The sequence below is a fragment of the Hibiscus syriacus genome, unplaced genomic scaffold (genome assembly GCF_006381635.1).
Source record: "Hibiscus syriacus cultivar Baekdansim isolate YM2019G1 unplaced genomic scaffold, ASM638163v2 tig00111772_pilon, whole genome shotgun sequence".
NCBI lineage: Eukaryota > Viridiplantae > Streptophyta > Magnoliopsida > Malvales > Malvaceae > Hibiscus > Hibiscus syriacus.
This window is the reverse complement of record NW_024063173.1, coordinates 1203479-1231426: the sequence shown is the minus strand read 5'-3', so window position 1 is coordinate 1231426 and position 27948 is coordinate 1203479. Positions and strand designations below refer to the sequence as shown.

The 27948-nt window shown below is 31.8% G+C and overlaps 1 pseudogene; it reads right to left on the bottom strand.

Moving 5' to 3' along the window:
- LOC120170075 overlaps positions 1 to 26207 on the bottom strand; it is a 53670-nt pseudogene extending 27463 nt beyond the window's left edge.
- Between the last annotated feature and the right edge of the window lie 1741 nt (positions 26208 to 27948).

The following is a 27948-nucleotide window of genomic DNA, read 5'->3' as shown; positions in this document are numbered from 1 at the left end:
TGGCCAAAAATTGGTTTGTTATTCAAATATTATAAAAAATAAATTATAAGAGTAGGACCCTAATAATAAATATTAAAAAAATTAAGCCCATAATAATAAATATTAGAGAAAAATTGTACCCTTAATAATAAGTATTAAATAAATTCTAAGAGTAAGACCCTAAAAATAAATATTAGAAAACAATTGAGCCCATAATAATAAATATTAGAGAAAAAAATTTTGGTACATAAAAGTTTAGGTCAGGGGTGACTCCCCCAATCCAGGGCCAGAGCATACCTAAGACTGTAATATAACAAATTTTGGAATGATGACTGAAAAGTAAATTTTGAAAGTTTAGGGATCAAAGTGTAAATTTGTAAAAGTTTATAGACTAAAAATGTAAATTTTCAAAAATCATATTTTGGGACTATAATTGAGTAGTTCATCCCAAGAATAAAATTTTAGTGGGTTTTAGAATTTTGATTTGAAGTTTGTATAAAAGTTTATTAAGCGATAAAGATCAATAAAAAAATTCGGATAACCAGATCAAATCGGAAGTCTTCAAAAATTTGAAAGAAGGTAGTTTGGGCTAGAAATATTATACTGATATTTTTTTAATTAGTGGAATTTTATGTGAATTAGTGAAATTTGGAGGAATTTCCATGTTAGAGTAGAATAGTTAAATTTTAGTGACTAAATTGAATTTTGGAAAATTGAAAGGGAAAAGGTGGAAATAGATAAATGAGATTTTTATATTTATTTAAGGATATTAAAATGGAGATAAAAGGATGGCATGGTGGTAAAAATTTGGATTCATTAAGGGTAATTTTGACTTTTGGGCTAAAATGAATTTTAATTCATTTTAATTTGAGCTTTTAAAGAAATATTTTCATGTAAATCTCAAGAATTCTCATTCCAACTTCTCCATTCTGCCGTGAATCCATAGCCAAAGGTAAGCAAGTTTTTATTTTTCATTTTTTGGTCCATTTTAGTGAGAATTTAGAATAAAGTGTGAAATAGGAAAATATTCTACACTTAATTCTCTACAAATTGGTATAGGCATTTCATTGTTTCATTCTTAAATGGTGAAGTGGTTATTTATGGTGGTTGAAGATAAAGTTGAATTTGATTGAGATAGGGTTGTAATCTAACTTTAGGAAAGTTATGGGAGTATAACAAGTATGAAAATTGATTGGAAATGATTAGGAGAGGACTTAATTGAAAGTTTTGGCTATGATGGGGTATTATGGAGAGATGTTAAATTTTATTAGTTTGATATGTGAATGGTTTAGAATGATCTTAGATGCTTGGAATTGTGTTTTGGATCAAATTGGAACTTTGTTGGGTTTTAAGTACTATTTTGCATGATTTCAAAGGTGAAGGATTAATAGGAAATTGTTGGAAAATTAGAGTACCATGCTGGAAATTATGGTTTGATTGATGAAATGTTGCATTTAGATTAACATGGAATGTTGTATTGGATTGATTTGGAATTTAAATAAATCCTAAGGATCAAGTTGCAAGTTTTGGAAAGATTGGTGATGAAATGAGAATTTGGCAATGTTGAAGTATGTTTGAAAGTATTGTGAAATTGGTTGAATGAGATGGTTGATTTGGATGAAGTGGTCACCAAAGGATTAAATTAAATGTTAGTAAAATGTTGAGTTTAATTTTAAAGAAATGGTGAATAGTGACTAAAAATGAATGGTTGAAAAGTTAAGTGAAATTATTGTGATAAATGATATTTTATGGATTTGATAGAATTAAAGTTAATTCTCAAGTGGGTGACTGAAATTTTTATCGAACTTACATTGATAACCTTTTTAGAATATTATGCAAATTTGAGTTTAGTATACTAGTTGAAATACTAATATATGTTTGAAATTATATATGTCGGGAAATCAATTGACGTGTAGATCGTGACCGAAAAAAAGGTCAAAGTGATTTGAAAGAGAAGGATTAAGCTCGAGACTAAATCAGCAGTAGTATTAAAGCTAGTGAGTTAACAGGTGAGTGCAACTAACTTTTTATATATAGTGACACGAGGAGGACTTGCGATGAGTCAACCTCAATCGAACTGAAAAAAAATGTTTTCAAATTGTATTTAAAAATACACATTTTATTATTGTTTATTTTATAGCATGTGAATATTTTGGGTATGAACTGCCCAATACTGGTTTTTATGACATTTTTATTTATATTCAATTATATATGTTTTATTTGGAGAACTGTATATGATTATGAATTACGCTCATTGTATGAGATTGAGAGTTAGTGATACAAATAGCATGCCATGAGGTGGAGTGATTACTGATACTGGCACTATATGTGCACCGTGGGTTCACGATGTTGTGACATTATGAAATCCATATCGGATTACTGGTATAGTGATGTTGTATTTTACAATACCTGTACATTACTGTTCCTAGCATTGAAAGTGCAAACTGTTACTGATAATAAAACTGCAAATAGCGCGCTCACTCGTTTACTGACTCACGTCCATATATTCTCATGATGATTCAGTGAGCAATAATATGAATTGAAATAGAGCAGTAAATAATTGATGTGACATAGTATTGTTGACTGTCAGATTATTTAAGTAAAATTTTTATTACGGCTTTTGAACTGACAATTACATTTATAAATGCTAGTATATGCAAATAATTTTAACGACCGCAATTCGATTTACACATGTTAAATTTTAATAATATTTTTATATGATATCACATGTTCTATATGTTAAAAGTTTTATTTATTCTATTATGTTGCCTCGCTAAGTAGAAATACTTAGTGTGTGATTGTTTCACACGTAGGTAAAGGGAAGTCAACAGAGGAGTGAGGAGCCAGGTCAAACATCCCATATTTTGAAACACCGTTCAGAGAACAAGAATCAATATGACATCTTTATGATATTTTTGATATTTCTTAGTTGGCATGTACATATTTATATTTTGATGCTCTAATTCGATATGTCTGAACTGCTTTTGATCTGAACTCTATATACGCTAGTTTATTAAATGAACATTATTAGATATGAATAGTATTTTATTAAATTATATTTTATTTTAGTTTAAATGAATATTAAAATGACTAGTTATTGTTATTATTTTAATTATATTGGTTGATTTTTTTAAAAGAAACAAAATTTTATCGATTTTCGAACAATATTTATTTTGTATGACTAATGTGACATCTTAATTCGTATAAGGGTACATATATGAGTTAAGGGTGTTACAAAGACCATATTGGGATTTACATAGGAGTTTACGGATTGCCTACCAAGAGTGACGGTGGTAGGATTCGAACTTTGCCGTACAAACTCTAATTTCTGAATCTCAATTACTTGTGCCAACACTCATTGACATATTAGAGATAAATTTAACCCTTAATAAAAAGTATTAAATAAATTATAAGAGTAGACCCTAATAATAAATATTAGATAAAAACTGAATATTTAATAATAAATATTAAAAATAATTGGATCTTATAATTGATATAAAACTATTTTTTTATAAATATAATACATTATAAAAATTTTGGGTTCTAGACAAGTGCGCCCCCTGTCCAGGCCCAGACTGAAGTCATGGCAAATATTAAGTCTTGTGGTGTTATCCTTTATCATATTGTTGGATTTTTAATTTAACCATTTTAAGTAGATAACTGGATTAACATTTGTATAAGAAAATTATAAAGTAAATGTCAATTATGGTTTCCCCCTAAAGCTCATAGTAGTAGGTTAACCACTATGGTTTTAGATCTCAACTCAAGTACTTGAATCATCGTATAAAAGATCATAAACTCCTAATGATTTAAGAATCCACACCCAAGATGATTAAAACTAAAAAGAAAGAATTTGAATAATTTAATTGCAACAAATGGTCCAAAGAAATTAAACATCTCCCATATAATTTCTTTATCCAAGTTCTTGAATTTTCTCCATTGTTTGAACTTTAAAGATAAAAACATGGAGGATTTGGAGATGAGGAAGGAAGATGATGGGTGAAGTAAACATTGATGAATAAATTATTAGGAAATCTTGATACTATGATCTGTGAAGAATTGTGATGAAACTGAAAATACTAAAGCATGAAAATTCTTAACAGTGAGAGAATTGAGAGAAAATATTGATCATAAGAGAAATAAAATTTCTCTTAACAGTGAGTCAAGAGTGAGGATGTTGGAACAAGAATGCAGATGGGAAGGGGAGGGAAGAGGACGTAACAGTGAGGTAAACGATAAATTACTGTCAACATATCTTTAATTTATTAATCTACATGTCAATAAATTAGAGGTGAGACACCTAAAGAGGCACATAATAGGCAGAAGAATTTTGTTCATATTTTAGTATCGGTAATAAAATTAACTTCGAAAAAATAAAAAAATACTCTATAATTTTCAGAGTAGTATGGGTACTATCTTTACAAAATACCCTAATTTTTGTCTTTTTTTCATCCAGTATTGATACTACAATTCAAAAATACATTGTTTTCACACGAGAAACACTCACAAACTCACCCCCAAACACTTGTTTTAAGGCCTAACTTGATTTATTAAAGCTTATGAAAGTCATTAGAGGTCATCATACATCATTTTTACACCAAAGTAACATCCAAAACGTCTACAACAACAAATTAAGCACCCAAGCCCCACATGCTTTTCCACCTCATACAAGCAAGTCATAATAAATATAATGCACTACAAGTAATAAAGATGAGTTATGAGGTGTTATCTCAGTTTCTAGAACTCCAAAATTCGTTCTAGGTCAACCAAGGACTACCTTCTCATTGCCTTTTGACAGGTGTCATATTACTGTAAAAAAAATCCATCTTGTCAAAAATAAATAAATAAATAGGAAGAGTAGTAAAGAGAAGCAATGTCGGTCCACAAGGACTTTGGGATTTCTGAAGTTGTGGACTTTTTCGATTTTAGATTTAGATAAACAGAAAAATAATAGGGATTTAGATAAAAGGGAATATAAGACAGGGACGAGATAAAAAAGGGGACCGACGCTAAGTGTGTTCATAGGAAGTCGAACTTGCTACCAACTGATTCTTTCTCCCAACTTTAAACCAGAACAACATCCAACCCAACGTCGACTTTTTTAATTTAAAAACGTTTTTATTTTAAAGGATAGGTCGATTACCTATCCTATTTCTCCAGAAAATTGAGAAAATAACCCGAATGTATTTTAAGTGCTTTTCAATCCTCATAACAGGAATTGATTAGCCCTTGACTTTTGGAGAAATTAGCTAAGTATGACAATCATACTTAGCATCTTTAAAAATAAAAAATAAAAATAAAAATAAAGAAAACTTTTAAAAGAAAATAAAGCTTTTATAAAACCCAGAGGAAAAAGAAGAATTAATTCTGAATGTATTTTTAGGCTTACCCTGAGAGGGTATTTATAGCCTTTAAAAATCCAAAAAACAAGGAAAAATAATTCCTAAAATTAAGAGATGATTCCTAAAGATAATTCTTAAAATATTTAAACTAAAATCCAAAAAACATGTGATTAAATTGAATTTGAATTTCAAAAAGCAGAAGACACATACGTCCTTCTAGAAGCACTGACTGGACCTTCTTGATTGTGTTGACTCAACGCCTCGTCAGATGCCTCATGCCTAGAGTCATGCCCACTAATCTAACATTGATTCCGAAAATAAAAAAAACAGCAAAATTATGTCTATTTAGTGCAATTTCCAGAATCTGGTGTCCTGCACAGAAAATGAATCAAAATGAACAAATCAACCACAAAAACTAACAACTAAGGAGCAATTTAAAAGAAAAATAATAACAAAATAATCCACCTATCAAATTCCCCATCACTTATTTAATGCTTGTCCTCAAGCATTCCTCTATTAACACATCAAAATCACAAATTGCTATCTTCAATTTCACTTTATTCCTCAAACTTCCAACCAAAATAAGTCCATGATAATTGCCAAATTCAAGATAAAATCAAGCAAAGACAAAACTAAGAAGAATTTTAAGCAAGTAATATATCACAATTATTTTGCCAACATCAATAAAACATAACTCAATACCTCAAAAAATATTCACACATATTTCATCAAAGTGTTTAGGGTAAAATAAAATCGCTCAAACTGGAACTAACCAAGATATTACCATAGGTTTGGAATCCAATCAAGTCTCCACTACTAAAAGTGAGCATAATGCAATAATCAAGGGGTCTTTAAATCAAGGTGTAATTGAGTTTAGGTTAGGGTAGGGAAAATGTCATGATAATCTGTTTAAGTACCAAGACAAGAGATTTACAAATAGTTCATAACTTCATAAAATAAAATAAAAGTAAACATATAAGAATAAACATAAACATAAACATAAATGCCCTTTTTTCAGTTTTTTTTCTTTTTTTTTCTTTTTTCAGTTTTTTTCTTTTGTTGTTTTTTGTAGTGTACTGTTGTAATTGTTCAAACCAATTTTTTTGCAAATATAAAATAACAAAAATAGAAAAATAATGAAATAATAATATAAAGAATATACATCAATGTAAATAACTAATCTACTTATCTTGATAGTGGTAGAAAATATGGATAAAAATAAAGGCTTGGATTTAATTATGTGGTTTAAAACAAATAAAATGGATGAAGGCTCAAAAATTGGTTCACTAGTGGATATATAAATGGGAAGGCTTTTTGGGAAAAAGTGGGTTTAATCCTAAAAGCCCCTATCACATTAAAACATTTTGTCCAACATGTAGTCTCAATACGCATTAAGATTACGAGTTCTAGAATATCATAATTAGTCCAACACACTCAGTCAAACAATGAACAAGAAAGAAAATATATGCTCGTTAGGCACAAATCTCACAAAGAAAGGTTTATATGCACTGAGTCAAGTTCATCTCCATCAACAAATGCATGAAATATCAATATTTAGCAGAAAATCACCAGCTATGCCAATAACCATCATACAAATTAAGTTCGATCAAAACATGGTCACAATCCAAAAGAAAGCAAGAGTATAAAGTGAATTTCAAGATAAGCAACTAAAGATTCCAACAAATCAATATCAGAACAACTTAATTCCAACCAATCAAACAAACAAGCGAAAAATTTGATAGCAAATTCTACCCCCTCACTTATACCATATTGTCTCATTTTGAATAGAAAAGCATAAGAGAGGGAACAAAATTACTCCCCTAGTCTAATGACGGCTGCGACAGTAAATGGCGATGATGAATGAGTGGCGGAGGAGGTGAGGTATGACAGTGAAGGCTTGTTTGGTCTCGTGAAAGTGGTGAAGGTGGCACAAGGCTAAAAGAAGAAGAAATAAATAATAACCTCTTCCATTTCATACACTTTTTCCAACTAAGAACTTTCTTATAAGAAATTCTACGACCATGTAATTATTTTATTTTTTTTTCTTATAGATTTTGCATTCTCATAGGCTTTTCTACAAATCATTTTCATATTGTTCAAAATAATTACTGGAAAAGTATCTATTTTTTCCAAAAATGTGTTCTTCAAGTTTTCTGAAAACTGCTTTAAATCGATTTGAGGAGCCTACAAAACAGAATGTAGCATTTTAGGATTTCAGAGAGTAAAGCATGAATCAAAATTAACCAAAAATATTTTCTCGAATTCCCTGATTTCATTTTCAAATTCCTCTAATTCCCTGCATATATTATTAATAAAGTTAGACTCCATATAATATCAATGGGAGGTGATAACCCCGTAAAAAGACTCAATTTCTAGTCTTTTCACTTAAGTTATTGCTCGTCTAAACAAAGTATGCACTGCATTTTAGTTGCATATAGGTTATATTAGCTTGTGGTGGATAAGTTTTGCTTAGGCAAGATTTATGTGGTCTGACTGATGCTACTGAGGAGAAAGGGTTGTTTGGATTGCGTTTTTACAGGAAACTTACAGAGGAAGAACATTTCAGTCGTGACAACGTAAATTTGTAAAGGCCAACGGAACATATGAGAACGTGAGGAGCAAATTTATCTCATTGATGCAAGATTTATCTAAAGAAGTCTGAAGCAGGTGTGGCGAAACCTCCTATGTCACACACCAGCTGGATGACCTACTTCACATGCAATCAAGACTTAATCATTTTGACAACCGCCAGCTTCCTTTCCTTTTTAAGTCTGGGCATTTAATAACGGTTATTTAAGGAAACTCCAAAAAAGCATGCAAGGCCCTAGGAGATCTTTCCTTATAAATAGCCAGCTGTAACCGCCAAACAAAGAAGGCAAGGAAGAAGAAAGAAGAGCTTTACCTAAGGCGTGAGCAAGCAACTGCAGTGCTTCCCCATCGTCTACCAACCAACCAACCTTCCTTGGTGTCCTCCATAGCCAGACTGTAGCAGAGCGGTGATCAAATCTCGAGAGAGGCTAATCACCAAGGTAGGCGTGGTGCTGATCAGAATTATCGCGGCAGAGCCCCTGATTTTGGGAGTCATTCTTCCTTTGTTATTAACTCTTTATTTATTTTGGGTTGTATTAAACGTTGAATCTTGGATGATCTTTGATAGCACCATGAATTCTTTACTTGGTGTTAAACTTTGTTTTGCCTGAACAATATTTTTATGTTTTATGAATGATGAATTATGTTTGCTTATAACTGTTTTGCTCATAGTTTAAATATTTTAGCTTAACACTGTAAGAGAATCGAGAGATCGCCTGGGGTTTTGGTAAAACAAGTCTTGGCAATATAAGAGCATCGAGATATAGCCTTTTGTCTAGATAGTGATTCTTAGATTCAAGAGAATTAAGATAGATCCACGTGAGCAATAGAATGAATCCAGAATGGTAAAGTTCTAACTTGTCTACCTTAGAGATAAGGAGTGAATTTCAAACAACTAAAAGGGATAGACGCTAGAGTAGGATAAACAACGCCTATAGTTCACGCTGAGAGGTATTGTTGCTACAATAGTTTGAAAAACTAAGTGTTGTAGTTAACGCTGAGGAGTATTGCCATAGCAACCGTCTAAAAATACCTAGTAATCCTATCGGGCAGCTTTAGCAAGTCATAAGAATTCGTTCTAGACATAGAATAATTGTTGTTAAGACAAAAGTTTAGCATAAGTGCTCTGTGAAAAGTTTGAATATGTGAGGTTGTTTGCATTATATTTGTTGAGTTAATCGATCGATGAATATAGCCAAGAGGGGGGTGAATTGGCAATTAAAATTTTGGTGGAAGCTTTTGCAGAAAATTGAAAGTAATTGTACAGTGATTTACAGTGGTTCGACTTTCTCAAACAAAGTCTATGTCCACTACCTTAGCTATCCACACTAAGGATTTTCCAACAAATTCACTAATTTGTTCTTTCTTTTGAGGACAAAGAGATAACCTTACAACTCCCTCAAGAATATACCCCAATTCTTGAGAAAACTCTTTTTCAAAGAGAAATACACAAATTTGCAAACTTACAAGGAAAACCTCACAAGGTAGATTGTTTGCACAATTCTAGAACAAAGAAAGAACACTCAAGAATGAATACAATTGAGTACAAGTAGTGTTCTTGAAAGAAAAATGAATATTGAATGAAAAATAGGCTTGAAATGCTCAAACAATGAGTTTGATGCTTTCTCTTTGATTCTCTCTTGTTTCTTGATGATTCTTGTTGATCAATGGCTTCTAAGCTTGTTTAAATACTCCTTGAATTGATTCTAAACGTTGGGGATGATTAGTGGAGTTAATAGAGCCGTTTGAGTGTGAAAGAATTAATTAAAATAGTTGGGAGCGTCGGTGCATCGATGCATGACCATAGTTCATCGATGCATTAGTGTAAAATTCAAATATTTTGACCGTTGGAACACTAGTGCATCGGTGCACTAAGGGTGCATCGATGCATGAAGTGCATTTGATGTTTCAAAAATAGCCTAAGTGCATCGATGCATGGCTTGTGCATCGATGCATCAAATGCATTCGATGTTTTTATTTAAACCCGAGTGCATCGATTCATGGAGAGTGCATCGATGCATCAAATGCATTCGATGTTTTTATTTAAACCCGAGTGCATCGATTCATGGAGAGTGCATCGATGCATAGAATGCATTCGATGGTCAATTAATTCATTGGTGCATCGATGCATGGATTGATGCATCGGTGCATCCCTTTGAAAAATTGATTTTAGGCTTGATTTTGGTTCAAAATACTTTGTGAAAATTGTTTCAAAAATAGTTTAAGTATAAAACACAATTTTACACATTTAGTAAGGATGAAAATTGATCTTGAAAGACTTGGAGTAATATTTGGATATTCGAGTAATTAAATCTAATATACTTAGAAAATCTTTTGTAAAATCTTAAAATTCATTTATACTTAATTTGTTATATCGAAATATCAAAATGTTTTCAACAATCTCCCCCTTTTCGATATAACAAAACATTTGTGTAATTTTAAGATTTGTTTTAAGAAAATTATTTTTGAAATCAATTTTTAAAATTACTCCCCCTTACTATAACACATTTCTCCCCCTTTTTGTTAAATCAAAAAGACTCTAAAACATCCCAAACAAGGTTTTGAAAAATATAGCCAATTGATTAAATAAGATAAAGCTTAAGCTGCTAAGATCACAATCAAAAGAGAGATTAGCCATTAGTTTCATAAACAATATTCATAAAAATGTAATGGATAATTGGTCATAAGTACTAAATGATGCATAAATATTAAGTTCAATATTCAAACCGAAATAAACATTCAAACAATCCAAACATCCAAACAACCAAATCCAAAACAAGCAAAATGTTTTAACAATTTTAAGTTCGCAATGAACCTAAGAAAAAACTAAGCAAGAAACAAGTCCTAATCGTCCATCGGTGGATCAAGAGGAGATAAATGTACCCATATCTTAGCCACATTACGTGTAAGTGCATCGATCCTTTCGTCTATAGCGTCGAAACAATGTTTCATCGCTTCGTTGTCAGCAGTTAGATGCGATTCGATGGATGCAAACCTCATGTCAAGAGTCTCTATAAACGATCGGAAGTATGGAGGCACTTGATCATCTTGTTGTGTCGACTCGTCCTTTGGTACGAGATCGTCAATATCTTGCATAAGTTGTTCAAGCTCAGGATCATCGTCCACTGCCGGTGCCGGAGGAGCTTGTGAAGAGCTAGCTCCCGGTGTTTTCTCGGTGACTCGAACTAGTTAGAATACCTATAGTTGAGATCTTGTCTACGACCAGAATGAATTACGGATAGTCATAACCGGATCGATTGGGTTTGGATTTTGAGGTGGAATAGGAGGAGGGTTTAAAGGTCGGTTTGAACGACTAGTAGATGATCTAGGGCGTTTGTGAGACGTGATTAAAAGATCAGAATGGATAGATAACCTATAATTTTTTTTAAAAAAAACATGTGTATAATATAATCAATTTCAAAAACTCAAATGAGTCCTCAATATTTCAAGGTTCTCTAAAATAATCCTAATGGGGAATTTTGAAAACAATGTTTGAAAATCAATATGTAGTTTTCAAAAACAACATAATTAAATCAAAACATTTTTTTAAAAAAATGATAAAATCTTGTGTTTTTGATGAAATTGGTTGTAGAATTTAGTTTAGAAACATCATATAATCAGTGCCCGATATAATATTCAATCTAGAACTAATTAAAACTAGTCCTAAGATCAAAAATCAATAAAATAGAGGTTTTTGAAATATTACCTTGAAAATTCGGATTGAGAGGAATGTGATGTAGTTTTTGTACAATTTAATGAAACAAGCAGAATTTAGAGATGAAAAGCTCGAAGATTCTGACAAAACTTCGTTGATTTTGAGCAAAAAGAGAATTGAGAGTAAGAGAGAGACGAATGGCTAGATAGGATATAGTTTTAGGGTTTGAAACAAATGAGAAAATAAGTCATTTTAACCTAAAACCCGACGGATGCATCGATGCATGGCCTTGTGCATCAATGCACATTCAAGGCATGCATCGGTGCATCTTTATGATGTAGCGATGCACATTCAAGGGGATGCATCAATGCACTGTTAAGTGTATCGATGCACTAAGCACAAAAATGTCAAAAATCTGTTTTAAAACACTCAATATGCTAAATTAATTAGCTCTAGTGGTATTGGCAACTCATATATTGAAAATTAATCATGTTCAATCTATTAATTTAATCCTTAAACTACATTTGAACATAAAATTAATTTTCACCAAGCAACATAAACTCCCCCTAACTAATAGCAATGAATGCAATCAAAAATTATTATTATAAACATTTTTCATTAATTCTTTTAAAATGCTAAAATTATTTTAAACACTGAGTGAAGATAGGTCAGTTAAACCTAATTCTCTCCTAAGTGTCCAAAATATTTCCTTATCTAAGGGTTTTGTAAAAATATCTACTAATTGATGCAATGTATCAACAAATTCTAGAACTACATCTTCCTTAGCGACATGGTCTCTAATTAAGTGATGTCTAATTTCAATATGCTTAGTTCTAGAGTGTTGGATGGGATTTTTAGTGAGACAAATAGCACTAGTATTGTCACACTTGATAGGAATAGTACCTACTTCAATTCCATATTCAAAAAGTTGTTGTTTCATCCATAAAACTTGTGCACAACAACTATCGGTTGAAATGCATTCTGCTTCAGTGGTAGATAATGCAACACAATTTTGTTTCTTTGAAAACCAAGAAATCAACATATTTCCAAGGAATTGGCAAGTACCGGAGGTGCTTTTCCTATCTAATTTGCATCCTCCATAATCTGCATCTGAGAAGGCATGCAAGCTAAAGCTAGAGTCTCTAGGATACCAAAGTCCTATACTAGGAATGTCCTTAAGGTAACTAAAGATTCTCTTAACGGCTAGTAAATGTGATTCTTTAGGACATGATTGAAATCTAGCACATAAGCAAACACTAAACATAATGTCCAGTCTACTTGCGGTTAGATAAAGTAATGAACCAATCATAGATCTATATAATTTAACATCTACACATTTACCTCATTCATCCAAGTCAAGCTTTGTAGAAGAACTCATTGGAGTGGCATAAGGTTTCCCATTTTCCAATCCAAATTTCTTGAGCATATCCTTGACTTATTTTGCTTGATTGATGAAGATGCCATCTTTTCTTTGCTTGATTTGGAGTCCCAAAAAATATGAGAGCTCCCCCATCATGCTCATCTCGATCTCACCTTGTATTAGCTTAGAAAATTCTTGGCAAAGAACATCATTAGTAGAACCAAAAATTATATCATCAACATAAATTTGAACTACTAATAAATCTTTACTTTTTCTCTTTAAAAATAGTGTATTGTCAACCTTTCCTTTTGAAAAACCTTTTTCTATTAAAAAATTTGACAATCTTTAATATCAAGCTCTAGGAGCTTGTTTTAAACCATAAAGAGCTTTTGTCAATTTAAAAACATGATCCGGAAATTTTGAATCTTCAAAACCTGGAGGTTGTTCCACATACACTTCTTCTTTTGTAAAACCATTTAAAAATGCACTTTTAACATCCATTTGATATAACTTAAACTCATTGAAACATGCAAATGCTAATAACATTCTAATTGCTTCCATCCTAGCTATGGGAGCATATGTTTCATCATAGTTTATGCCTTTTTCTTGAGTATAGCCTTGAGAAACAAGGAGCAACAATTCTAGCCTTGTTTCTCACTATGTTACCACTTTCATCAAGCTTATTCCTAAATACCCATCTAGTACCTACAATAGATTTATTACTAGGCCTTTTAACTAATGTCCAAACTTTACTTCTCTCAAATTGAGTTAATTCTTCTTGCATAGCCATAATCCAATGTTCATCATTTAATTCTTCTTTAATATTCTTAGGCTCTATGCATGAGATAAATGCGTCATAATTACAAATATTTCTAAGAGAAGATCGGGTTGTTGCCCCTTTTGATGGATCACCTATAATATCACCATCATTGACATAGTTGTACTCTCTTGGGTAAGATACTTCCCTTTCTTCAATAGTTTGATTCTCGAGGGGATCATGAGTTTCCTCATTTTTCGTTTCTTCCTTTGATGATGATTCTCCAACGTCATGTCTAACGTCATTTTCTTGTACAATACCTACATCATAATTAACACAAGAATCCTTCCTCGGAAGGGGATTATCATCGAAAACAACATGTATAGACTCTTCTACAACTAAAGTTCTTTTATTAAATGCACGATAAGCTTTAGAATTTAAGGAATAACCCAGAAAAATTCCTTCATCACTTTTAGCATCAAATTTGCCAAGATTATCTTTACCATTGTTTAAAACAAAACATTTACATCCAAAAGGATGAAAATAGCTAATGTTAGGCTTTTTATTTTTGAAAATTTCATATGGAGTTTTCTTTAAAATTGGCCTAATTATTACTCTATTTATAACATAACAAGCGGTATTTGTGGCTTCCGCCCAAAAATATTTTGGCAAATTGTTTACACAAAGCATGGTTCTAGCCATTTCTTCTAAAGTTAGATTTTTCCTCTCAACAACTCCATTTTGTTGAGGAGTTCTAGGTGCTGAAAAATTATGGCTAATACCATTAGAATTACAAAACTCAGTAAATCCAAGATTTTCAAATTCAGTGCCATGATCACTCCTAATACTAGTTATAGAGTAACCTTTTTCGTTTTGGATTATTTTTGAAAATGTGATGAAATTTTCTAATGCTTCATCTTTAGTACTTAAGAATAGAACCCAAGTATATCTAGAATAGTCATCTACCAAGACAAATGCATATTGTTTTCCACCCAAGCTAGTAGTCCTAGTTGGCCCAAAAAGATCTATATGGATCAATTGTAATACTCTACTAGTTGATACGTCATTAATAGATTTAAAAGAAATTCGCTTTTGTTTTCCTTTAGCACAAGCATCACAGATTTTATCATGCTCATTCTTAGCAACTAGGTACAACATAGTCATATTAATGGAATATAAATGTATCATGTAAATATTTCCTATTTATGACCAATAAGCATAATCGAAATAGATGCAATGTCAAATAATTTTACAAACATTTAATTTTAAAAATAAGACATTGTATCTTTTGTCAAAATCATTATTCAAAAGATTATGCTTTAACTCATTCACATATAAAACATTATGCAATGTTGATTATCGTGATTAATATCATATGCATAAAGTTTTTGAAAATGTTATGCATTAAAACTTTATAATATTAAAAAAAATATGCATAAACATTAAGAAAAATTTAAGGTCAAAATTTTGCAAAACCAAGGTTCTTGAAAAATCGATATCAATTGTTAAAGAGATATCAATTACATTTTAAAAACAATTTTGACCAAAAATTAATATGATGAACTAGAGTTTATAAAACATTACCAAAAATTACTATGTTCATCATACAATAATTTTCAACATACATGAGATAAAGCATAATCATTTAGAAATATTCATAAAACCTCATGCATGCATAGACTAAATGAGCAACCAAATAAAATAAAAACATTAAGTTTAGAGGTTACCCATTCCTTTTTCATGTGTGGCTAGAGCATCTTGAATACCATCATCTTCATCACCATTGCTCCCACACACCTACAAGAGACATTTAAGTAAATTTTGGTATCCAAATTGCTTTGGATCCTTGAACAGTAGTTTCAATGCCTCTTGTTCCTTTTGGAACCCATACTTGTCTAATTTTAAATCGTTTTCCTTTCTTTAAAGGACAAGTATGTTCCTTATGACCATGATAATGACAATGTGAGCATATTGTCATTATTGAACTAGATGAATTATTTAAAATGATCTCTTTTTCTTTTATTAAGCATTCAAGCTTAACTTCCAAATTGAAATTTTCTTTTTCCATACTTTCAAATTTTATTTTTGAAAGTTCTAAATCCTTCTTCAATACTTCGTTTTGATTTTCAAAATCCATTTTAGTTTCTAGAAGAAGTTTGTTTAATTCGAAAATTTCTTTTTCAAATTTTTCAGATTTCATTTTTGAAAGCTCTAACTCTTTTCTCAACATTTCATTTTGATTTTCTAAATTTGTTTTAGCTTTCAAAAGAAGATCATTTTTAGCTATAAATTTAGAAATCAATTTATTGTATTTGGAGTTCATGGTCTCAAACTCCGAAAATAATTCATCATAAGCATCTTGTAACTCATTAAAAGATTTTGAATTTAATCTATTTGAGTTAGAAGATACCTTTGGCTTTGTGAGAGCTAATAGAGACATCATCTTTATTGGTTGTTCTTTTTCCTTGTCTCTATAGATCTCCTCAAGCTTATCCCACATTTCCTTGGCACTTGAACAAGAAGAAACTCCTTTATATACATTAGGATCAATTGCACAACACAACATGTGCATAGCCTTTGTGTTTTGTTGAGCTTCCTTCCGTTCTTGATTGCTCCACTTCTTTGCCTTCTTCGTAGGAGATGAATATCCTTTCTCGATTACCATCCAAGCTTCCATATCATGTGCTTGGATAAATATCATCATGAACCTCTTCCAACGACGATAATTTGTTTCATTGAAGTAAGGAGGCACGTCAATTGGTCTGGATTCTTCCATGGAGAATGAAACGGAAGTGGACGACATCTTTATCGATTTAACTCTTCTCAAATCGACTCAAGAGGCGATTAAACCTTTAAATGAGTGAGGCTCTGATACCAATTATTGAGTTAATCAATCGACGGATATAGCCAAGAGGGGGGTGAATTGGCAATTAAAATTTTGGTTGAAGCTTTTGCAGAAAATTAAAAGTAATTGCACAGTGATTTGCAGTGGTTCGACTTTCTAAAAAAAGTCTACGTCCACTACCTTAGCTATCCACACTAAGGATTTTCCAACAAATTCACTAATTTGTTATTTCTTTTGAGGCCAAAGAGATAACCTTACAACTCCCTCAAGAATATACCCCAATTCTTGAGAACACTCTTTTTCAAAGAGAAATACACAAATTTGCAAACTTACAAGGAAAACCTCACAAGGTAGATTGTTTGCACAATTCTAGAACAAAGAAAGAACACTCAAGAATGAATACAATTGATTTCAAGTAGTGTTCTTGAAAGTAAAATGAATATTGAATGAAAAATAGGCTTGAAATGCTCAAACAATGAGTTTGTTGCTTTCTCTTTGATTCTCTTTTGTTTCTTGATGATTCTTGTTGATCAATGGCTTCTAAGCTTGTTTAAATACTCCTTGAATTGATTCTAAACGTTGGGGATGATTAGTGGAGTTAATAGAGCCGTTTGAGTGTGAAAACAATTAAATAAAACAGTTGGGAGCGTCGGTGCATCGATGCATGACCATAGTGCATCGGTGCATTAGTGTAAAATTCAAATATTTTGACCGTTGGAACACTAGTGCATCGGTGCACTAAGGGTGCATCGATGCATGAAGTGCATTCGATGTTTCAAAAATAGCCTGAGTGCATCGATGCATGGCTTGTGCATCAATGCATCAAATGCATTCGATGTTTTTATTTAAACCCGAGTGCATCGATGCATGGAGAGTGCATCGATGTATAGAATGCATTCTATGTTCAATTAATTCATTGGTGCATCGTTGCATAGATTGATGCATCGGTGCATCCCTTTGAAAAAATTATTTTAGGCTTGATTTTGGTTCAAAATACTTTGTGAAAATTGTTTCAAAAATAGTTTAAGTATAAAACACAATTTTACACATTTAGTAAGGATGAAAATTGATCTTGAAAGACATGGAGTAATATTTGGATATTCGAGTAATTAAATCGATTATACTTAGAAAATCTTTTGTAAAATCTTAAAATTCATTTATACTTAATTTATTATATCGAAATATCAAAATGTTTTCAATAATATTTAAACCAACACTTGTTTTATTTTATCCAACCAGTCTGTATATTTATTTTGCCTCGACCAAACTTTTCTGAAATCCTTAAATCACTTCTTCGTTTATTAATATTAGTACTTAAGCTGACACTTATTAGGATTTAGCTCGTGGCACTAGTTCTAGTTGTGGTGAAAATATATTTTTAATCTAATCCCTGTGGAGCCGATACTCACTTACCCTATATTACTTGCATCGATTGTGTATACTTGCACAAATTTGCTTGCCTTAGCATATACATTTACAAGCGATCAGGAGGCTGAACAATATCAACAAAAATAATACTAGCAACTTTATCTAGATGTCGTATTACTTTGTATACATCAAATTTTACAATCTCACCGTCAAACTCCATTGTAAGAATTCCACTTCTTACATCGATTTTTGTATTTGCTGTGCTAAGGAAGGGACGACCCAAAAGTATCTCGGATCAAGTATTTTTCGGTCATTTTCCATGTCAATGACATAGAAATCTACTGGAAATATAAGCTCATTTACCTTAACTAAGACATCTTCCAAGAGTCATTTGGGATATATTATTGACTGATCCGCCAGTTGTATTGTCACTCTTGTATCCTTCAAGGGCTCATTAGAAAGTAAAATGTACACATATAAAGGCATAAGATTTATAGAAGCTCCTAAATCGTACATTGCACGTTTAATTCCAACTTTACAAATTTTGCAAGGTATAGCAAACATAAATTGATATTTTAACTTTGGTGGAATATTTTATTGGATGACAACTGAAACATGCTTTTCCAAATTCACTTTTTCTATTTCGGTAAGACTTGTTTCTATGATACAGAGGTTTTTAAGAAATCTATCTGTAACACCCCCAACCCGTACCCGACCCAGATATGAATCTGAAGTGTCACATTAACTTTTCAAAACATTTACTTTTACAAAAGTAGGAAAATTCTAACTTTTATCAAATGAAAATTAATAATTTATACAATTTCCACCAAAGAGTTTACAAAACTTATCAGAACATATACAATTCAAATCTTTAATTACATGCCAACTACTTCAATAAAACAAAATACATATAATTCAAATTACTTTTCTGATCTGATATTCGGAAAGGAGAAGCTGACATGTCTTGCTCATCTTTGCTCTTCTATCTCATCGAAACCTACGTATGAAATACTCACACGATAAGTCGATGACTTAGTGAGACATATAAAACGAATACAAATACTTTAATTATCTAACAATGCACTAACCATTCACACACTGATATTATTCAAAATCATATAACAATTAATATGACCATTGCAAATATACATATATTGATACTATCATTATCATTATTCACTCTATTATTATTCTTATCATTATTAGCATTATTTCCATTCTTATCTCTTAATCATATACTCTTGTATCTAATATTCTTAACCAAACCATATACACATCATCATATCACATATATCACTTCACAAAGGAACAAACATTTAATCATACAAAGTTTATTTATATTATCTTTATATTAGCCCATGTAGATGTGTGAGAACTATAGACATGTGAGTCTATAGAGGTTGTGCATATATGTTGTCACCACAGCTCGTATAAAATCCCACTAGGGGCACATAGACTTTGTCCCGAATGACCGCGTAGAAATGTCCCGAATGACCACTCCTTAAGAACCATATACATATTCTAATGGACCAAATAAGTGTACCAAAGTACCATATATATGTTCCAAAGGATTACATATATGCCTCGAAGGACCACGTAGAACCCTCGACTCTTGGCATGCCTACTATACCTCTAGCTCTCATGATACGTAACATGGGAATTATCATTTATATCATTTAACATACTAACATATTCATATCACATAGGTTCGTAACTTCTTATCACATAGTTTTTTATCACATATTCACATAGTCACGTAGTTCACTTACATATAGCTCATTTTCATATAATTCACATATATCATGTCATATTATCATATTATCACATAGTTCATATCACTTAATCTCTTATGTTCATATATCACATGTTCAGATCATTCCTTATGTCAATATCATATAACTTATATAATCGCATAGATCACGTATACCGGTTCATATGTCTTATCACACTAGCAGACATTCATACACATCATATAACACATGCAATAATATGTAACATATACACTCATAGCAAATATATGCCTACATTCATGAGTTCATGCATTCTAACATAGGAAATAGACTCGTCGCAAGTCTAATTTCCCTTAAACATCGTATACTAACTAATATGCATTCACCTGGCCGCTCTAGTCAATACCAATCTCTTACTTCATCCTTGCTCGATCTTATGTCGTTGATTTATCTAATACTCGCTTCCGATCAATATCTACACAATCAACATATTATATACATATCAGTATTCTAATTATCATAATTCGATCCTTAATTTCTTAAGCTAGAAGAAAGGTCTAATTTCATTTTCCATTAGAAGTAGTATCGGTACCCCCTATAGGGTATCGATACTTCCCTAACTGTAGTATCGATACCAGTCCAAGTATCGATACTCATTTTGCATTCGATGTTTTCTGGTATTGATACCTTCCTTATGGTATCGGTACCTATGGTATCGATACTACCTTCCCAGGTATCGATACCCTATGAATATGTTTACCAAATTCAGACCTATGGTATCGATACTGTTCGACCAGTATCGATACCCTTATACTAAATATCCCTCTTTTTCTCTTGAAGTATCGGTACTGGATGAAGCAGTACCGATACTCAAGCCCAGATTTTCAACTTTTTACCCCGAAAATTTACTCATTCCAACTCAAATCCTTTATATCTTAATCCATTTTATACTCTTAACTCAAATACACATATTTAAACCAATTTCTATGCATTTAATACCTCTTTATCTTTAAAATCTCATCCTCTATATGAAAATCAAGAATCACACCAAATTTTCAACATGTTCTAATTTCACTTCTAATACTTCTAACTTCTAAATTAGATCATTGACAAGCCAAATTTCACTTCAAAACTTATTTACTAACTCTATCTCAATAATTCCTTTGAAAACTCTTTACCTTCAATCTTACATAACTTATTTCTCTTTGAGTTTTAAGAAATATTAAGCTTTCCTTAAGCTTTTCTATCACTCCAAGAATCAAAATCAAATTTAAAACGAAAGAATTAACCAGCTTGAGACCAACTTACCTTGAAATTAAGCTTACGGGAAGAGGAAGAAGGAGAAGAAGAAGAAGTTCCAGACATTTCTTTCTTTTTCACCCAAACTCCACGTGGTTAAGTCCCTTAAAAAGGGAAATAAAATTTTTTCCTATAAAATGAACATTATACCATTTTCACTTCAAACTTTACTATTAACTCCAATACCAAAATTCTCCAATCAAGTCCCTAAATTTTTAATATTTCCTAAGATTGGTCACTAAGTTTCAAAAACTTTCCTTTTTGGTCACTAACCCAACTTTTTGGGATATTAAAAATCTCCCCTCCTTTTAAGAAATTTCATCCTCGAATTTTCATCGCACACATCAATAAGAACATATCTTTTAATGTTCTCATGTTGCTTTCTTTACTTAATCTTTCCGATTTACCGCTAATAAACTTACCGTTTTTCCCACTCAATTCTTCATATACGTCCAATCTTTCTAAATCCATATAATGTCATTCATTATATAGACAATAACTCCAATCCTTACTCTTCAATATCATGAATCAATTGATTTTTTTCATCATTCTCTATTAGCTTTGCCATATAAACCAAACATTTACTTACTTCTTAATCATTGTCTATATTTACGATACACATAATATTTTCATATAACTTTACACACTTGTCCAAAGAATAATCACCACTTTTAAAAAAATGCTACTTACTCCATTTCCTTATACAAATCCTAATTAATTTTCAACAAAATTTTGATACACAACTTATAACGACTCTTTCTCGTTTCACTAAGAATTTAAGATTTTACAACCTCAATATCAAACTTATAATCTACACCTCAATCTTACTCTTGTCATACTGGATCGTTTAAACTCCATCTTTTCCATTTCCTTATACAATTATTTTTCCATACATCAAGATTTCCTTATAACATAGGTCATATCCTTTCCCTTATACTCTCATACTCTTTTCATATCACTCATACTTGTCCCTGATCATCACTCTTTATAACATTTTCATAACTCTGATACTCAACACTACTTGTACAAATCTTATTCTTTGCAAAATCCTTGTTCGAATTACAATACACATATCCCTTTTTATCATCTTAAACTTTTCTATCAATCCTTAACTTCATTCAAACATACAAATCCTTATCTCCTTCATTCTTCAAAATCTTCTTACAACATGAATCATATATTTTCTTCATGTTTCAATACTCTTTTCCTATCAATTATACGCATCTCTGATTATCGATCTTTATCGTATCTTCATAACTTTGATAGTCAACTTTACTTATACAGAACCTCATTATTTATCGTCTCTTGTAATTGTATTTCCTTCACTTAATTCATCAAATACTAAATCTAAATAATCACTTAATCCATTAAAACACTTGTTCTATTTCATTAAAACTCCCTTCAAACATATAAATCCTCATATCTTTAACTACATCACATCTACATGATCATAATACGTAACTATATCTAAGTCCACGTCATACTTGGTTGACTTAACATCATCTTCAAATCCTTTAACTCTATTACATTTACCAATACATAACCTTATTAGTCAACATCAACTTTTAATCTAGGGTACAAACCCTTATCAAGCCGATCATATACATCATTTTTCCGTCGAAATTTTCCTTAGCGGCATCTTACTCATCTTTTCAAACCCATACTCCTACTCATACACCGTACTATTCCTCTATTTCAAACTCAAACGATCTAACTTTCTTTGTCTTATAAACTAATCATCGATGTATCCATTCTTAAACTCTTCTGAAACAATATCCACATCACTGAATCTTAATCTTCTATTACTCTCATGATAACATCTATTCACTATACTTTAACTCAACCACATAGTAACTAAACTACTTCATCTAACTTCTCCACTTTGGAACAGTGGAGATCCTCTAACACTATTCAAATGCATTTTCAATCTTATGAAACAATCCTTAGCTTTTACAAAGGCGCTCCCTGAGGTGTCCGCTCTTCATCTTACCTAGCCAGGGCAGGTGAATTGCTACCACAATCAGGGATATCGCCTTTTGCTTACTTTGAAAATTCATTACTATATTTCTAATATAACGTAAAAGTCCTACTTTATTAACAAGATAGTTCACTCATTACTCTATCAAATCAGAAAATTTTCACTTCAAGTTGACATGTACACATTTTAAAATTGGTCTGACTTCGGTTTAAGCCTAGAATCGACTAAACCTTAGCTCTGATACCATTAAATGTAACACCCCCAACCCATACCCGACCCGGATATGAATTCGAGGCGTCACATTGACTTTTCAAAACATTTGCTTTTATAAAAGTAGAAAAATTCTAACTTTTATCAAATGAAAGTTCATAATTTATACAATTTCCACCAAAGAGTTTACAAAACTTATTAGAGCGTATACAATTCAAATATTTAATTACATGCTAACTACTTCAATAAAACAAAATACATATAATTCAAATTACTTTTCTGATCTGATATTCGGAAAGGAGAAGCTGACCTATCTTGCTCCTCTTTGCTCTTCTATCTCTTCGAAACCTACGTGTGAAACACTCACACGCTAAGTGGATGACTTAGTGAGGCATATAAAACGAATACAAAAACTTTAATTATCTAACAATGCACTAACCATTCACGCACTAATATTATGCAAAATCATATAACAATTAATATGAACATTGCAAACATACATATATTGATACTATCATTATCATTGTTCACTCTATTATTATTCTTATCATTATTAGCATATTTACATTCTTATCTCTTAATCATATACTCTTGTATCTAACATTCTTAACCAAACCATATACACATCATCATATCACATATATCACTTCACAAAGGAACAAACATTTAATCATACCAAGTTCATTTGTATTATCTTTATATTAGCCCATGTACACATGTGAGAACTACTGATATATGAGTTTATATAGGTTGTGCACATATGTTGTCACCACAACTCGTATAAAATCCCACTAGAGGCATATAGACTTTGTCCCGAAAGACCACATATAACACATATATCCCGAAGGTCTACTCCTTAAGAACCATATACATATTCCAATGGACCAAATAAGTGTACCGAAGTACCTCATAAATGTTCCCAAGAATTACATATATGTCCCGAAGGACCACGTAGAACCCTCGACTCTTGGTATGCCAACTATACCTCTAGCTCTCATGAAACATAACATGGGCATTATCATTTATATCATTTAACATACTCACATATTCACATTACATAGGTTTGTAACTTCTTATCACGTAGTTTCTTATCACATATTGACATAGTCACGTAGTTTACTTACATATAGCACATTTTCATATAATTCACATATCTCATGTCATATTCTTATATGATCACATAGTTCATATCACTTAATCTCTTATGTTCATATATCACATGTTCAGATCATTCCTTATGTCAATATCATATAACTTATATAATCACATAGATCACGTATACCAGTTCATATGTCTTATCACACTAGCATACATTCATACACATCATATAACACATGCAATAATATGTAACATATACACTCATAGAAAATATATGCTTACATTCATGAGTTCATGCATTATAACATAGGAAATAGACTCATCACACGTCTAATTTCCCTTAAACATCGTATACTAACTAATATGCACTCACCTGGCCTCACTAGTCAATACCAATCTCTTACTTCATCCTTGCTTGATCTTATCTCGTTGATTTATCTAATACTCTCTTCCGATCAATATCTACACAATCAACATATTGTATACATATCAGCATTCTAATTATCATAATTCGATCCTTAATTTCTTAAGCTACAAGAAAGGTCTAATTTCATTTTCCATTAGAAGTAGTATCGGTACCCCATATAGGGTATTGATACTTCCCTAGTTGTAGTATTGATACCAGTCCAAGTATCAATACTCATTTTGCATTCGATGTTTTCTGGTATCGATACCTTCCTTTTGGTATTGATACCTATGGTATCGATACTACCTTCTCAGGTTTCGATACCCTATGAATATCTTTACCAAATTCAGACCTATGGTATCGATACTGTTCGACCAATATCGATACCCCTATACTAAATATCCCTATTTTTCTCTTGAAGTATCGGTACTGGATGAAGTAGTACCGATACTCAAGCCCAGATTTTCACTTTTTTACCTCGAAAATTTACTCATTCCAACTCAAATCCTTCATATCTTAATCTCTTTTATACTCTTAACTCAAATACACATATTTAAACCAATTTCTATGCATTTAATACCTCTTTATCTTTAAAATCTCATCCTCTATATGAAAATCAAGAATCACACCAAATTTTCAACATGTTCTAATTTCACTTCTAATACTTATAACTTCTAAATTAGATCCTTGACAAGTCAAATTTCACTTCAAAACTTATTTACTAACTCTATCTCTATAATTCCTTTGAAAACTCTTTACCTTCAATCTTACATAACTTATTTCTCTTTGAGTTTTAAGAAATATTAAACTTTCCTTAAGCTTTTCTATCACTCCAAGAATCAAAGCCAGATTTAAAATAAAATAATTAACCAGCTTGAGACCAACTTACCTTGTAATGGAGCTTACGGGAATAGAAAGAAGGAGAAAAAGAAGATGTTCCAGACATTTCTTTCTTTCTCACCCAAACTCCACGTGGTTAAGTCCCTTATAAAAGGGAAATAAAAATCTTTCCTATAAAATGACCATTATACCCTTTTCACTTCAAACTTTACTATTAACTCCAATACCAAAAGTCTCCAATCAAGTCCCTAAATTTTTAATCTTTTCTGAGAATGGTCACTAAGTTTCAAAAACTTTCCTTTTTGGTCACTAACCCGACTTTTTGGGATGTTACACTATCATACCTTGATATTTTTTGGATTACGCCAAGGAGAGGCATGTTGAATTCAACCTTTCGGTATACTTCCAAGATCTACTTATCTTCAGCTTGTTTGTCTCTTTTTACCAATCTAGAAGGAAAATGTTGTGGAGTTTCATAGGGAGATGGTATTGGATCTGGCTTTGAAATTTCTTTCTTCTTTCTTTGGGGATTTGCGTCAATCCCTTTTTCCTTAGGGGGATATGCGCCAACTACTTCTTCTTCAATTTGGGATTTCGGATTTTCTTCATTCCTTTGTGGATTTTCCCCTACTGCTTTTGGGATTGGTTGTTTCACTATCACGCCACTTTGGAGAGTGATGGAGCTTACATTCTCTCTTGGATTTGACTCCGTTAGAGAAGGTAACTTCCCTTGTGACTCTAACTTTCCCATTGTTTGAGCCAATTGGCTAATCTGCTTGTCCAATTCTTGAAAATGAGCATCATCCCAATTTTGGAATTTTTCTTGGGACAAGGTCAAACGTTCAACAATGGATTCCAAAGAGGATTTTTGCGGTTGAAACGTTTGTGGAGGCCTTTGCTGATAGGCTTGATTTTGCCTTGGGTTTTATCTATAGCTCAGATTTGGATGGTCTCTCCATCCCGGATTATAGGTATTGGAGTACAGATTATAGGATCTCTAGGGAGGTCATATAAAGTTCCCTACAACATTTACTTCTATGTCAACTTCCTCTTGTAGCATTGGACATCAGCCTGTTTGATGATCTAGCATTGTGCATATTTTGTATACTCTTGTTGATCCAATTTTCCCTATAACCAAATAATTAACTACATCAATTAACTTATTGATATTGTTTTCTAAGGAAACAATACTTATCTCGTGAACCCGTTGGTTAGGCTCACTTGAAGTGTCAAACTGTTGAGAGTTGGCAGCCATTGTAAAAATTAATTCCCTTGTTGCAGCTAATGTTTTATTCACAAGAGTTCATCTGCTAGCAACATCTATAGTATTCATCTCCATTGGAAGTAACCCTTCATAGAAATATTGGACGAGTGTTTGATCGGACAATCTTTATTGTGGACAGCTTGGACAAAGTTTCTTAAATCGCTCCCAGTAATTGTATAGCGATTCTCCATCTTTTTGTCTTGTTCCCAGAATACTTATCCTTAATTCACTTGCTTTTGTTACTGGGAAAAAACTATCAAGAAAAAATTGAGTTAAATTAGCCCAAGTATCTATAGAATCGGGAGGTAAATAAAATAGTCATTCTTTAGTTAAACCAGATAAAGAAAAAGGGAAAACATGTAGTTTTAATTGCTCTTCAGATACTCCATGGGGTTTCATGCTTGAACAGACCATATGAAAATCTGTGAGATGTTTCTGTGAGATGTTTGTGTGGACTCTCACTGGAAAGCATATGAATATATGAAGAAGATGTATAAGGCTCGCTTTCAGAGTAAATGGAGTTTCGCCTTGAGGAAAAGTGATGCAGAGGGGTTGTTCTATGGCAGGTGTCGCAGCTAACTGGCGAATCGTGTTATCTGCCATTGGTTCTAGCTTGTTGTTTGTGCATAGTTTATCTTCAATTATCGGTTTTTCATTTGTATTGAATGAAGATGATCCTTCCGGATTTAACTCTGGATTGGATTGCTCCAGTTGTTTCTGTTATTATTTTCTTCTTTTTTCTTGAAGTGTTTTTGTGTGAATTCGTCTGGTTCGAGCTTCGATTTCTGGATCAAATTCTACTAAATCACCTAGATTTCTTCTGGTAATAAATAAAAAAACTTTATCAATTACTTTAGCCAAAGTAACGACGCCAATTTGACAAGTGTCGTATTACTGTAAAAAAATTCTTCTTCTAAAAAATAAATAAATAAATAAAAGAGTAGTAAAGAGAAGCATGGTCGGTCCACAGGGACTTTAGAGTTTCTGAAGTTGTGGAATTTTTGATTTTAGATTTGGATAAAGATGAAAAAGAATAGGGATTTGGATAAAAGGGAAATATAAGATAGACAAGAGAGAAAAAAGGGGATTTAAATTGTTTAAAAATAATTAGGGATAAAGATAAAATAAATAAATAAATAAATTTAAATTAAATTGAGATAAGAAAACTTATTTTAAAAACAACATCCGGCTTCAGTTTTTCCTCAATTCCATCTGATCATCGGAATAA